Raw genomic sequence first — 14,225 nt, forward strand, 5'->3', positions numbered from 1 at the left:
CCAACAGAACCATACTAAAAACATACCCTAAAGACTAGTCCAATAAATCAGGCCAGGTTACAATCTCAGTCTTATAATATTTCTGAAATAGCCACGTCTCTAAACCCCATCAAAAGTGCAAATAACCTTTCACTGTATGTAAACTCTAGGGACATGAATTCCATAATTCTGGGCTTATTATGATAGCTTTTTTGTTCCAAACGATCAGTCTAGATATCATATTGGGAGCAGAGGAAATTTTAAATTGTTCTAACAACTGTAACTTCTGAGGAAAAGCATACCAACCCATGAGGTAATGAAAAAATAGGTGTTAAACCAAACAAGATTTTGAAAATAAACAGTAACGGCAATTATCTAAAAAGCACATCTGTATTTCTGTGGTTTTTTGCACATAAATGCTGAAGTATGCACCACTTGCATGCATGCTTGCCCTAAGCGCTATACTGTAAACTTGCGTGTAAGTGGCATAAAGCACAATTCTGAAGGGGATGTACAAGGGGGAGGAGCACGGGCAGGCCAAGTATCAATGCACACATCTTATAGAATAATATAAGATGCAGGAGAGGCACTTGATGCTGTCGTAGAACTGAAATGAAGGCACCAGGCACTGGACCCGTCACGGGCCGTGTTTCGGTAGACACAAACCGCCAATACAGAATGAATAGCTGCTGCTGTTGACATAAAAGCCAAGCTTGATGATTCTGTTCCTGTGTTTACCCATCTTTTTTGTATCAGCCATAAGAGCAATCTCGGCTTACAAAGAACTTCGGTGACCCCTGAGGTAGGCAGTTTGTGTCCGCTGAAACACAGCCCGTGTCAGGTCCAGTGTCTGGTACCTTCATTAAAGTTTCCTAAGCAACACTTCCCATGTTGGCTTGTAATTTGGGTCATTTGTATTATTTGGAGTACCTTCTGTACGCAATCTTTTTGTTTTTGATGAAGATTGACCATTTGTGAATAAAGTGAGCCTGTTTATACATCCTGGCTCCTTCCGTTCCTTTTTTCTTATTTGACCTGACTATGGGAGAATTGTCCTTTTGGTTGACATCATTGGGTCAACCTCTTCTTTACTTTGATCTGACTGACTTTTCTGTAGAGGTCTTTGCCCTATTTGCTGCTTTGTTGCTGTCATAGAACTGGCATTTTCCATGCTGTACTGGGGCTTCAAAAAGGAGGTGCCAATTTACAGAACTGCCCCATAAAAGTTTAATATGAAGTCTGGCTTTGATAGGTAGCCAGTGAAAATAAACCATATAAGGGGTAGCCTGTTCTGTTAAACTATTTAGTTTGGATTTTGACGGAGAGTAACAAATCTAAAATCTATACCCCAACTGGAAGAGTTGAAACTGGATAGGTCAATTTGGTCTTTCTGTGCTGTTTCCAATGGGCATTTTTTTACTAAAATGCGGTAATCTTTTGCACTTAGTGTGTCACCCTGTCTCTTTAATCTATTCCTTAGCTCAGACACATGACTATATGGATGATATCCTTCCTATTTATTGTACGGATCCAATCTCACCTGATCTTCTACTTCTCCAGTGTTGCTTAAATGAAGTCACAGAATGGATGAAGACACAACGTCCCGTACTTAACCCAGATAAAACAGTAGTCTGCTGGATTATGGGTTTGTTGTCCCCTCCTTTTGATTATTCTATTACTACCATCACTTCCTTCAAGTATTTAGAAGTCTTTTTTTCACTCAATAGGTCTCTTCTGGAATGAAATCAGGTTTCTACTCACTTTCCATCAACTTAGAGCAGTCAGAATCTATCTTGATACTGATTCCCTATGTCTTCTATCTATGCTCTAAAGTCCCTTAAATTCCCCTATATTTTACCAGTGTTTCCCTTTGATTTGTTTGAGTGCATGTCGGATGATTGGCTTAACTTTTATATTTTATATTGTAATTCCTTTCTATGTATTTCTAAATTAAGGGCCTTGCTTTTTACTAAACCACACTAGTGATTCCCGTACGACAAATGCGACGCAGCCCATTCAAAATAAACGGGTTGTGATGCATTTGCCACACTGGGAATCGCTAGGACAGTTTAGTAAAAGAGGCCCTATGTGTATTATATAAACTGCTCTGATTTGTGCTCAAAAAGAGCGGTCTAGTAAATGTGAATAAATGATTAGTTGCAAAAACTAGCACATGGTAAGTGCAAAGCCTCTGCGATATATGTAAAGCATCTGCCCTGTATTTACCGTACAGGGCTGACATTTACCGCATGGCACCGTATTACCTGCACTGCCAAATAGCACAGGTGCCTGCACTCTCAGTCACAGCAAGTAACACAGTACAGGCCTAAACATAAATAATGGGAACAAAGATCTGCCACAGTGATGCTTCCCCCACATACAATCCTCCTTCCCAGCCTTGCAATCCAACCCTCCCAAAACACCCCTGCTCCCACCCCGACACCAGTAATCACACCTTCAAACCTCCCCAACACACTCCCAAATCTCCCCAACACCTGTAATCACAACTCAAACTGGCCGGATTCCATAATGTGATAAACCTCTCTCCCTCCTCCACCCACATGTTTCAAAGCAAGCCCCCCACCACCATCACTTACCTGGAGGTGCTCTATGGTGGTGTAGTGGACTGGCATGGGAGCTGTTCCCCTCCATTGTTGCTCCCTCTGGCTCTGGGGATCATAATGTCCACCATTACCCCTAGAAATACTCTCACAGTACTACTGCTAGAGGGCATCCTTCCATACTGTAAGACTACCACTAGAGGTCATGGCAGCCCTTTTGATCCCAAGAGCTGGACAAGTGAGAGCGAAGAGGGACTGCTCCTGTCCCAGCCCACTACACCACCAGGGGGTGGGGGAAGGAGGACCTGGGACATGGGCTTGCTTTGAAACATGTGGCTGGGGTTTTATCACATTATGGGTTCGGGCTTGTGATTACTGGTGTTGGGAGGGGGTTTGGTGGTGTGCTCACTGGTGTTGGGGGTTCAGGGGCTTCTTTCTCTTTGCAAAAGAAGTCAGAAACTGGCAATTTAATGTGAAAAAAAATGCCATAGAAAACCTTTCTTCAAAACTAGAAAAACCATCCCTGACCTGGCAGTGATTTTAGGAGTTAAGGCTAGCATTAGTTTCTGCTCTGTCTTCTTAGCATTGGAATGAATACATAATCACCTTGATTTGAATCCAGAGGTGTGGAGGAGTAGCCTAGTGGTTAGTACAGTGGATTTTGATCCTGGGGAGCTGGGTTTGAGTCCCACTGCAGCTCCTTGTGACTCTGGGCAAATCACCTAACCGCCCCCCCCCCCCCCCATTCCTCCAGGTACAAATAAGTACCTGTATATACCATGTAAACTGTTTTGAGTGTAGTTGCAAAAACCACAGAAAAGTGATATATCAAGTTTCATTTCCATTTAATTACATGTTGCACTGATCTGCAACACACAGATTAGCATCTACACTGGAGGGGTTTGTGCAATTAACATGCATGCAGTTCTGACTCAAATAGCACCAGCATTAGGTTTTGAGCATCTGGGCCCAGGATTCTATCCATTGAAATCAGTGCTGCAGGTTCCATAATGCACCAGGATGAGGTTGGCAGAAATCCAGGACCAGCCAAAAAGCCTCCCTTTTGGAACGGGTAACTTGGCAGCTCTGCTACCGTTCTATTACCACATTCTTACCCCCTCTCTTTCTTGCCCCCGCTCCAGAGATGCCAATCACCCAATTCCAGGCTGAAGACTCTTTGGCCAGTACTGGGTTTGAATTTACATCTTAAAGCAGATTGGTATTTGTAGTGCCTGATCCATGCCAGTACTTCAAATCTCATAATGCACCAGGATGGGGGGTGGTCAGAAATCCAGGACTGCCCAACAGCTCCAGCCTGGAGCTGGGTAACTTGGCACCTCTGCCTCTTTCAACCCCAGCAGCCCCCTTACTCCCTGCAGCCTTGTGCCCTCCCAGCCCCCAATTAGCTTTCAGGCTCTTCTAAACTTCAAGTCATGATTGCCCCAATATCACGTCTTTTAGAACATCACACTTTTCACACCTACAGAGATGCAAAGTTACCCAGTTCTAGGGACTTGCGGCATTGTTTTAAATGGGCAGGATCAGGCACTACATATCAACCCAGCTCCCAGTGGGATATACGCCAGTCTGAATTTTTAACACACTTCTTCCTGTTGCACTAAGGCAGCGCTGACTTCAATGTGTCCAACCAGGGGCTGCAAATACCACCCTGCTTTGCGATGTAACTTCAAAACCAGGACTGGGCTAACACGTGCCTCCTAGATGTGGGTAAAGTTAGCAGCTATGCCAAAGCATTGTGGGATTTGTAGTGCCTGATCCTGCCTATTGAAATCAGTGCTGCAAGGCCCATAATGCAACAGGATGGGGGGTAGTCAGAAATCAAGGACTGTGCTACTACCTCCAGCCCTGCACTGGAGCTGGGTGAGGGCATCCCTGTCGGATGGTCTTCAAAAACTTACATAATAATTTTTGACTTTGCAGTATATCAGATAAAGTTGTTAATGATGATGACGACGATGAATAAAAATATTAAGTTAAAACCGGTGTAGCTCTTCACTACCCCTTCATCATGCGAAAAGCCGCCCCACCCCGTCTCCCCCCTCCGTCTTTCAGTGGAATCGTCTAATAAAGTTTCTTTTGTATTGAATGGAGGTACTAGAGTGCGCGCGCTCAGGTCTACACATCCGTGGCGGTAGGGGCGCGCGACCGCCGCAGCTTTTTTTTTTTTTTTTTTTTAATTATTAAATTTTTTTTACGCCCTTTGAACTACGCACGCGCCGCCGTCGGCCTCCCTCATCTTTATCCCACCTCCCTCGGACCACGCCCCTTAGGGAACAGCGGCTGGGAGGGGGAAGAGGAGGCGGGGGAGGGGGAGGGTAGGACAGGGGTGGGAGGGGGCCTCTATTTTTAGGCCCCGCGCCGGGTCACGTGACGGCGAGTGACGTCACCGAATGTTTTTGTCGGTGCGGGGAGAAGCTGCAAAGATGGAGGAGAGGAGGCGCTGAAGGGGAGTCCTCCCGAGCCCGAGACACGCGCCCCGGGCTGCTCGCCCGACCTGGGCCAGGTACCGGTCTGCTACAGAGGGTTACAGGAGGAGGATGGAAGATCGGGATCGGATTGGGTGGGGGAGAGAAGAATCAGGGGGTGCTGGGAGCGGGATGAGATTGGGGGCGCTGGGAAGAAGAGCTGGATCTGATCGGGAGCGCTGGGAAGAGGGATTAGCTCCGGGGATGAGAGAGAGAGAGGAGAGCAGATCAGATGGAGGCTGCAGGGGGTGGGGGCTGCAGGGTCGGGGGGGAGGATGCAGAGAGAACACGATCAAGTCCGCGAGCGAAGGGAGGAGAGAGCACTATTGGGTCTAGGATGCATAGGGAAAAGAGCCGAATAAATGGGCCTAAGGAGGAGGCAGCAGGATCGGAGCCAGGGTGCAGGGAGAAGATGATGGTGGGATCGGGCCTGAGGGCGCAGGGAAGAAATGAAGACGATCTTGGGGTGGAGAAGAGCAGTAAAGAGCTGGATCAGGTTTAAAGGGGAGGGGGGCGTCGGGTTTCGAGGTGGAGGGTAGAAGCAGATCTTGGTATGCAGGGAATCTAAAGGGGAAAGCAGGATAGGGCTTCGTGGAGGATGGGGAAAGCAGGATCGGTGCTGGGGGAAAGGAGGAATATCACTGAATGTTTGTCCCTTCTGAGTGAAGCTGGCTTTTCCCGAGATGGGGAGCCCTGAGGAGCAGGGTGAGGTCCCTGGGAAGTGCACATTTACTCTGCTGCTGATCGCAGCGCGGCAAGGTTAGGTGGGCAGCCTTCCACGGAGAATGACTTTTTTTTTTTTTTTAGTTTGCCTTGTTGTCTGAAGACCCCCCCCCCCTCCCCGGAAGAGAATAATCTTGAGGACAGGGCGAGGGAGCTCCTGAGAATTTAGAGAAAGCAGGAATCTGATACAGTTACTGGCACAGCAAGGATCTGAAAACGTTTACATAACGTAATGTTTCTGGTTTTCTTTTATGTCTAGTGTTTTATCTGTGGGCATGGCAGAACGTTTGCAATAACAGTAAATGTTTTGAAATCTTTTTTTTTTTTTTTCGTTTTGCTGGTTGCCTGCTCTGTGAGCTGAAGTTTCTGGTATGTGGAGGGAGTATATATCCTTTGGCAAGGCTCTTTGGTGGCAGGTAAAGGGTGTGGGTGAAGTACGCTCCCTGCAGTGATGAGCCAAGGTCTTCTTAAAGCATCAAGGAGATTTCTCAAGTCTTCTGGGCTACAGTGGTGCAGGGGAGGCTATGAATTTTGCACAAGACTTTCAGGGCAGGTCTTCAACAATAGTATGGATCCTTGATCAGACTGTGTAAGGAGCTCTGGCCGTATGTGTTATGGCTGATTTTTGCACTGCAGCTGGTGGTGAAGGATGGTCTAGAGAGCTGAGATTTCTATCGCAAGCCTATGGGCCATTCTTCCCCTCCCCGTCTTACTGTGAGCACTTGATTCATCGCAGTCTTGCTGGCTGTCTGTGGCAGAACACGTGTGGGAAGGTGGGGGAGTGAACCAGACTTTTAAATGCTTTAAAGATTAAGTAGCAAACAGAATTGAACCCATCTCTTGAGGGCCTGTGATATTTGCAGCATTTGCTGGAAAGGATGGATGAAAGGAGCTGCTTGTAGGTGAAATATAGATTAGTTTGGATTTTTTTTTTTAAATAGCAAATCTATTTTATTTTATTTATTTATTTTGCTAATAAGCAGGGATTTGTGATCTGAAGTTTTGTTACAGTGTTTGGCTGTCTGAGTCATTGAGATTCAAGCCTTCTGTTCCTTGTGTCCCTAAGAAGGCTCACTGCGCATTTAACGCATGCGACTCTGGTTTGTCTGTGAACGGTGGTGAAGGAGAACTGAAGAGCGTCAGAGCAGAGCCTTTTCTGTCTGATGAATTCGTTACATGTCTCTCGCTCTCATTGCCATTCATCCCATTTCTAATGATTGTCTCTTCCCCTGTGTTATGCATGGCACGTTTCCATGCAAATCTGCAGCCTTGTGGAGAAGGTGCTGTAATCATGTTTGGAAAATATCCCTTTCTGTGGTCCCTTTGTCATTATTGTGTCTGGATTTCTTTTGACCCCATCTGCTGCCAAGTTAACGTAGGAACACAAGCATTGCCATGCTGGGACAGACTGACGTCCATCAACCCAGTATATTGTTGTGACGACTTGTTTTGCAAACTGTTATGTGTGATGTCTGGCACTGTATATTTTGCTCTGATTCTTTGAGTGTTGTCTTGCACTCCCCCCCCCCCCCCAAGCCTCTTGGTAGTTCTGCCCCCCCTCTTGATCAGGGGATGGCAAGAGGAGGTGCTTTACTGTCACATTGCAGATAGCTTTATAACCGCACGTGTGTTTCTGCGTTTCCCATCGCAGTCTGCAGAGCAGCGCCTGTTCCCTGAAATTTCTAGGTCGCCTTGATCAACGGCGTGCCGTATCTGCTGTGTGGCATCATCAGAAAAACTTCTAGAACCTCTCCGGCCTCAAAGATCCACCTCTTGTACCCGTTACTGAATAACCTACTATAATCACTCTTAATGAGCCTGGTGCCAGTGGTGTATTTATAATATCGCAGCAGCTTTGTGTTTTAGATAGGCCAACATGCATGCTCTGTATTCAGATTGTCGTGGATGAATTCTTCTTACGAATGGGTGCCAAGGGGCTACTTTTGTCTAGCTGCATAGAAGCAGGCATGAATCTCACTAAATCCAGCTAATAAGTGTACCTGTCTAGAATGATCATGGGGGGGGGGGGGGGGGTGGAAATGCATTGAGTTTCTTGAATGTGGCTTTTTGTAAATAAATAATAATAAATAAAAACTTTATTTATAACCTGCTATAGCTTTAAAAGTCTAAGCAGGGAACAAATCACATACAAAATATATAAAAAAAACCAAAAGAGTAAAAATGATTTCTTTACACAAACAAACTATACAAAAAATCTCTACAATTCAAACATACAGCAGATTAATTTTAATTAAAACAATTTTGTAGACATCTGAACATGTTTTACAGGGTTAAAAAAATTATTTAACAATGAGGAGAGTGATTCTTTAGAAGAATGTTTGTTTCTACCTTTAAGATGCCAGTTGGTCTTACAAACAGGCATTGAATGAAAGTTGTAACCTTCTAAACTTTTGCTAACCTGCATGCAATTAGATTTTATATTCTCAGTGTAATGACAATTTGCTGAGAATGAGGTGCGTGGGATTTGGAGAGCACCACATTTAAAACGCCAACTGTGTTAACCAACTTCATCTAAGACTGTTCTCCATCAAGTTTTTAAAGCCATCATCCCTTCAGTTTCAAATTTTTGCTACTTTGGTTTGTTGGTCATTCTGTCATGCTCTATAAGGTATATGTGTGCTGTCTCTGCTGATTGGGTTTTATTTTGTTTGATATCGCTAACTGTGTCTTTTTCAATTGAAAACAATAGAATAAAAATGATTTTCTTATGGGGAATGGAGAGTCCCATTTTGGCCCTTTTGCTTTGATGTGGTTATCAGTGGCTGTTTTACATGTGTACAGAGTAGAGAATGACATGGGGATGGGGACAAACTTGTTCCTGTCTCTGTGTCATTCTTTAATATGGATGATGGGGTTGATTTTTATTTTGAAAAACAAGCAAAAGTGCTGTCCAAAATTGGCAAACTTGTATGAGGGCTCCTATGCATTCCTTCTACCAGCACACCTGAGAGGACATTTTCTATTGTGTGAAGGACTGTGGAAGACAGGAAAGCTAGACTGAACCCTGAGGTTGATGACTTATTATTCTTCCACAGATTAAAAAACCATAACAGTGCTTGCTAGGACATACAGAGCAGGTTGTGATTTGTACCCCTGGACATTTTAACAGGGTGAATTAGGGTTCCTTGGGGTAGTCGGTTATTCTTGGGGTTGGATGGGGGGGGGGGATGGTTATTATAGTTGCGCGTTCTTGTTTACTATTTGTGATTTATGTGCAACAGTTGTACAACATGTTCCTTTTTATACTTTTAATAAAAATCATAAAAAAGTGTTTGAGGCTTGTGCAGATGAGGACAGAGCCTGCGGGGACAGGGACAAACTTTGTTGCTGTTTCATTATGTCATGTAGTTTTCTGCATAGTGTTTTTGTCATGCTGATGCAACTTGTACTTCGCTCTGGAGAATGGAAAGACAGAACACAAATTCAGTTAATGAGCGCATTGTCCAGCATGGGTGTGGATAACAGTGTATGCATTTTTGGTGGCTGAGAAAGGGAGCAGTCTCGGTGGTGCAGTGGGGTGGGTTGGATGCATAGCACAATGCACAGAAATGCTTCCCAACCCCCATCTTTTACGATGGTTCCTTTCACAGGGATTAAATAGTGAACTTTATACAAGATAAAAGTGGTTAAATACAGAGTAAGCATTTTTCTGTTATTTTGTTCTTTCTTTTATTTTGTTGGGAACATATGGTGAGAGACTGAAGCTTGGATCCTTAGGGTCTAGTAATTGCAGTGGTTGCCACTGGTGAGGCTTGAGCCAGGGAGCAGAAGTCATGGGGTTCTGGTACTGGCGCTGGCATGGTCATCTTGCTGGGCCGCTAAAAAAAATAAAGTTCTGGGATAGAGGTTGGGGGGAAATGCCTGGAGAGTGGTGAAGAAGCTGGGGAATGTTGGGGAGGAAGTGTGTCTGGAGGGAGTGCAAAGAGGAAAAAAAGCCCTCTTCCCTCCACCCCCCCCCACCCCCCGAAAAAAAAACAAAACATGAGAGCAAAAATAATTTAAAAAAATATATCACCACAAAATTTCCCTGGACTAAAAATTTTGGGCCAGCACCAAAGTTTTTAATATAGTTTTCCACCCTTGGTTGTCTTTGACTTCGGCTTTCAGTAAGAAGAAACTGGTTAAAAAGGAAAGCAGAATTACAGTTTTGTAGTGTTTTGTCGTCTTGATTTGAAGCTGTGTGTTGGGTCTGAAAAATGGGTCAAAATATGAACCCACCAGTAGCAGAATGAAATGTTAATTTTCTTGGATGGAAAGGTGGAAGCCAGGATACTTATCCACACAGCTCGGGAAAATAAGTTCTGCTTTCATCCCCTGCTCTCAGGGCTGGTCCTTTCCTAACAGGGTTACAACCTATTCATTGCACAGGTATTGGACTCTTGCTGGATCTGACCTTTGGGTAGATAAAAGCTACTGGTTTAAAGTGCCGTTCGTCTGCTCTTGAATTCTTAAAGACCTGTGTTGATTCTTTCCACAGCTCTTATTGATCAAGTGCACTGAGCTGAATTGGTGAGCCAGGTTTTGATGTGTGGTTGTCTGCTCGGACGTTTTGCTACCCTTCACAAGCTGGTTTCTGGCTAGTCTGCTAAGAGTTGCTTTGAGCCAGTGCACGGAAATATAATAATTAACTGTATTGGTGGCTCAGATTCCTTCTTTCTTCTTGGGAACTCTTCAGACATGTTGTGAGGCCTCGTTTGGAGCCATAGTCTCTGAGGCTGTAATGCCAGGACTGTCTCTTGTTAGTGATACCTCCAAAGTGATCTCTTAAGTTTTTGGTGGCTTAGAATCGAGCAAGTCCTGAACTGGTGCCTCAGGAGAATGCTTTGAAAATGAAGAGAGGATGCCACTCTGGCTTTGAGTAACTGCTAAAGATGAATTAATGTGAGCAAAAGACAGGCTTCGGGCCTCTAGTGTCAGCACCGTTACTACTACTATTTATTTATTTAAACATTTCTATACTTCACAATCCAAAAGTTCTCAGCGGTTAACAAAATGTGCATATGTAAATTCATAAAATACTTACTACTACTTATTTGTTTTAGCGTTACTAGACGTACGCAGCGCTGTACACTAAACATGTAAGAGACCTTCCCTGCTTGACAGAGCTTACCATCTAATCAAGACAGACAAACAGAACAAATAAGAGACTAGAGAATTACTTATGGTGGGAATGATAAAACAGACATGAGTACTGAACAAGTGATTAGGAGTTAAAAGCAGCCTCAAAAAGGTGGGCTTTTAGCCTAGATTTGAATATGGCCAGAGACGGAGCTTGATGTACTGACTCAGGAAGTCTATTCTAAGCATATGGTGCAAAAGAACAGAGTCTGGAGTCGGCAGTGGAGGAGAAGAGTATAGATAAGAGACTTACACAACGAATCGAGTTCCTGGGGAGGCATGTAGGGAGAGGAGAGTGGAGAGGTACTGTGGTACCGAGGAGCTGCAGAGTGAATTCACTTGTAAGTCAGTAAGAGGAGGTTGAACTGTATACGGAAGTGGATAGAGAGCCAGTGAAGTGACGAGGAGAGGGCTATGAGTGTAGTGACACTGGTGAAATATGTTGAGCAGCAAAATTTTGAACAGATTGAAGGGAAGAGAGATGGTTTAGTGGGAGACTTGAGAAGCAAGTTGCAGTAGTCTAAGCATGAGGTGATAAAGAGTGTGGATAAGAGTTTTGGTAGTGTGCTCAGAAAGGAAAGGGTGAATTTTGTTGATTATTATAGAGAAAGAAACAGGTTTTAACAGTCTGCAGAGAAAAAGAGGAGTCAAAGATGACCCCAAGAACACAAGCTGGTGACTGGGAGGATGAGAGTGTTAATCACAGAGATGGAGAATGGGGGAAGAGGCTAGGTGGGCCTAGGGGGAAAGATGGTAAGCTCAGTCTTGGCCATGTTTTGTTTTAGGTGGCGGTAAGACTTCCAGGCAGCAATGTCAGACAGACAGGCTGAGCCTTGGGCCTGGATTTCTTGTTGAAATTTCTGGTTGGAGAGGTTGATCTGGAAGTCATCAGCATAAAGAGGATATTGAAAATCATGGCAGATCAGAGCACCAAGGGAATAAGTATAGATGGAGAAAAGAAGAGGTCCCAAGACCCTGAGGTACACCAATTGATAGTGGGATAGAAGGGGAGGAGGATCCACCAGAGTATACATTAAAAATGTGATGAGAGAGATAAGAAGAAAACTTGGAAAGAACAGAGCCATGAAATCCAAGTGAGGACAGTTGATCAACAATGTGGAAAGCAGCAGATAGCTCAAGAAGGATGAGAATAGAATTGAGACCTTTTGAACCGGCTAGCAACGGGTCATGGAAGACTTCAGCAAGGGCTGTTTGAGTTGAACAAAGGGGTGAAAGCCAGATTAAAGTGGATCAAGAATTGCTTGGAGGGAGATGGGGTGATACTTGGAAGGACAGGTAGGGCCCAGTGAAGGTTTTTTGAAGAGTGGTGTAACTATGGCATGTTTGAAGGCATCAGGAATTGCAGTGGAAAGTGAAAGATTGAGGATTAGACAGATAGAAGGGATGATAGTAGGAGACATGGTGCCGAGTAGATGGATGGGAATTTGATTAGAGGAACAGGTAGTCAGTTTGGAGGAGGAAAGAAAATGTGGTTTCCTCTTCAGTGACTTCAGAGTCTGGAGTTGGCAGTGGAGAAGAAGAGTACAGATAAGAGACTTACACGATAAATGTAGTTCCTGGGGAGGAGTGTAGGGAGAGCTAAGAGTGGAGAGATACTGAGGTACCGAGGAGCTGTAGAATGAACGCACTTGTAAGCCAATAAGAGGAGTGGCAAGGGATGAAGGAGGGTTGACAGAATGGACAGGGGAAGGAGAGGTGGAGGTGACTTGGTTGAGAACTCATGGTTAATCTTGTGAACCTTGTCATGGAAGTACTCAGCCATAGTCAGGGGAGAAAGTGAAGCAGAGGTTTGAGGTGAAGGCATTTGAGTTCAGTGTGGCAAAGAGGTGTTGAGGCGGAGGTTTGGTATTCCTTACAGAACAGGGAATAGGAGGAGCAAAAGTATCCAGAGCAGAGGAGAAAATAGTATTATAAGAAGAGACAGCCTCATTGAAAGTCTTAGATAACATAGTGGTTGAGAAGAGGGATGAAACACTAGTGGAGAGAATGCAAGGGAAATATTTATTTATTTGGAATGGAAAACAAAAATGAGGACGCTATAATGCTCCATGGTGCGACTGCTCCTCAAATATTGTGTGCAATTCTGGTCACTGCATATCAATAAAGATATAGTGGAATTATAAAAGGTACAGAGAAGGACTATGAAAATGATAAAGGGGATGGGGCGACTTTTCTATGAGGAAAGGCTAAAGCGGCTAGGGCTCTTCAGCTTGGAGAAAAGACGGCTGAGGGGAGATATGATAGAGGTCTGTAAAATAATGAGTGGATTGAAATGGGTAGACATGAATCGCTTGTTTACTTTTTCCAAAAATATTAGGACTAGGGGGCCCGCAATGAAGTAGCAAAATTAAAACGAATCTGAGAAAATATTTCTTCACTCAAGGTGTAATTAAACTCTGGAATTCTTTGCCAGAGAATGTAGTAAAAGCAGTTAGCTTAGCAGGGTTTAAAAAAGGTCTGGGTAGCTTCCTAAAAGAAAAGTCCATAAGCCATGATTAAAATGGATGGGGAAAATCCACTGTTTATTTCTAGGATAAGCAGAATAAATATATTGTACTGTTTAAGGATCTTGCAAGGTATTTGTAACCTGGATTGGCCACTGTTGGAAACAAGATGCTGGGTTTGATGGACCTTCGTTCTGTCCCAGTATGACAATACTTATATACTTTTGTTACATTAGGTACATTGGGTATTTCCTTTACCTGGGAGGGCTCACAATCTAATTTTGTAAATGAGGCAATTGAGCATCACAAGGAGCAGCAGTGGGATTTGAGCCGGACACCTCTGGATGTCAAGACTGGTGCTCTAACCACTAGGATACACCTCCACTCTATAGTCTAATGATTCTTAGATATATTGATGGAGATGGGATGAGATTGGGGTGGGGAGGGTGATTTTTAAGGGTGGAAGTTGTCAGATAATGGTCAGAGAGGGTAAGAACTGAAGTGTAGAAATTGTAGAGTGAGCAGTTGGAGAAGACAAGATCGACAGTGGCCATTCTGGTGAGTAGGGGTAGTGGAGCACAGCTGAAGATTGAGAGAGGATATGAAAGTGAGAAACTGAGAGGCATAAGAGTCAGAGGGGTCATTGGCATGAATATTTAAAATTCCCAAGAATGAGGGAAGGAGATGAGGGTTCGAGAGAAGGAAAGCAAAGGGTATACATTTTTTAAAATAAAATAATGAAATTGGTGAGAAAGGAAAAAGGGACATATCAAGGGGTTAATAAATGACTGATACTCAGAGGTAGAGAAGTGAATAGATGGATGGAGTAAAGGAAGTAAAGCAGTGAGACTGAGGTGGAAGAAGAGGTGAAA

General features: G+C 44.1%; 1 protein-coding gene across 1 annotated transcript in view; it reads left to right on the forward strand.

Moving 5' to 3' along the window:
* Positions 1 to 4,958: 4,958 nt before the first annotated feature.
* The window catches only part of LOC115481399 (histone deacetylase 5-like), a 189,923-nt gene continuing 180,656 nt past the window's right edge, over positions 4,959 to 14,225 (forward strand). The window contains exon 1 of the mRNA XM_030220486.1: positions 4,959 to 5,064. The gene's annotated coding sequence lies outside the window, so the exon portion shown is untranslated. The remainder of the gene's footprint in view (positions 5,065 to 14,225) is intronic.

This window comes from Microcaecilia unicolor, chromosome 12 (assembly GCF_901765095.1).
Source record: "Microcaecilia unicolor chromosome 12, aMicUni1.1, whole genome shotgun sequence".
NCBI classification, from domain to species: Eukaryota; Metazoa; Chordata; class Amphibia; order Gymnophiona; family Siphonopidae; genus Microcaecilia; species Microcaecilia unicolor.